This window comes from Arachis stenosperma, chromosome 1 (genome assembly GCF_014773155.1).
Source record: "Arachis stenosperma cultivar V10309 chromosome 1, arast.V10309.gnm1.PFL2, whole genome shotgun sequence".
Taxonomy (NCBI): Eukaryota; Viridiplantae; Streptophyta; class Magnoliopsida; order Fabales; family Fabaceae; genus Arachis; species Arachis stenosperma.
This window is the reverse complement of record NC_080377.1, coordinates 48,197,297-48,198,475: the sequence shown is the minus strand read 5'-3', so window position 1 is coordinate 48,198,475 and position 1,179 is coordinate 48,197,297. Positions and strand designations below refer to the sequence as shown.

The window sequence follows — 1,179 nt, the reverse complement described above, 5'->3', positions numbered from 1 at the left end:
CTATCCCTGCCATTGGAGCAAACAACTTTGAGCTTAAGCCTCAATTAGTTTCTCTAATGCAACAGAATTGCAAGTTCCATGGACTTCCATTGGAAGATCCTCATCAGTTTTTAGCGAATTCTTGCAAATCTGTGACACTGTCAAGCAATGGGTTGACCCTGAGGTCTACAGACTTATGCTATTCCTTTTGCTGTAAGAGACAGAGCTAGGACATGGTTGGACTCACACCTAAGAAAGCCTGGACTCATGGGAAAAGCTAGTCAATGCCTTCTTGGCAAAGTTCTTTCCACCTCAAAAATTGAGTAAGCTTAGAGTGGAAGTCCAAACCTTTAGACAAAAGGAAGGTGAATCCCTCTATGAAGCTTGGGAAAGATACAAACAATTGATCAGAAAGTGTCCCTCTGATATGCTTTCTGAATGGAGCATCATAGGTATTTTCTATGATGGTCTCTCTGAACTGTCCAAGATGTCTTTGGATAGCTCTGCTGGAGGATCTCTTCATCTGAAGAAGACGCCTACAGAAGCTCAAGAGCTAATTGAAATGGTTGCAAATAACCAATTCATGTACACTTCTGAAAGGAATCCTGTGAACAATGGGACAAATCAGAAGAAAGGAGTTCTTGAGATTGATACTCTGAATGCCATATTGGCTCAGATAAATATTGACTCAGCAAGTCAATTTGATTTCTCAAAGTCTGTCTGGAATGCAAAATGCACCAGGCAGTACTAAGGATGCTTCATCTGAAGAAGAAGCTTATGATCCTGAGAACCCTTCAATGGAAGAGGTGAATTACCTGGGAGAACCCTATGGAAACACCTATAATTCTTCATGGAGAAATCACCCAATTTCTCATGGAAGAATCAAGAGAGACCTCACAAGGTTTCAATAACAATAATGGTGGAGAAACAGGTTTAGCAATGGCAAGCCTTTTTCCATCATCTTCTCAGCAACAGATAGAGAGTTCTAAGCAGAACCCATCTGACTTAGCAACCATGGTCTCTGATCTAATCAAACCACTCAAGTTTCATGACTGAAACAAGGTCCTCCATTAGGAATTTGGAGGCACAAGTGGGACAGCTGAGCAAGAAGGTTACTGAACTCCCTCCTAGTACTCTTCCAAGCAACAGAAAAAATCCAAAAGGAGAGAGCAAGGCCATCAACATGGCCGAATTTGGAGA

The 1,179-nt window shown here is 41.6% G+C and overlaps 1 non-coding gene across 1 annotated transcript; it reads right to left on the bottom strand.

The window, feature by feature from the left end:
• Window positions 1-304: 304 nt before the first annotated feature.
• Window positions 305-412, bottom strand: LOC130948061 (small nucleolar RNA R71). Its single transcript, XR_009072920.1, has one exon. It is a non-coding gene; the product is annotated as a small nucleolar RNA R71 (small nucleolar RNA).
• Between the last annotated feature and the right edge of the window lie 767 nt (window positions 413-1,179).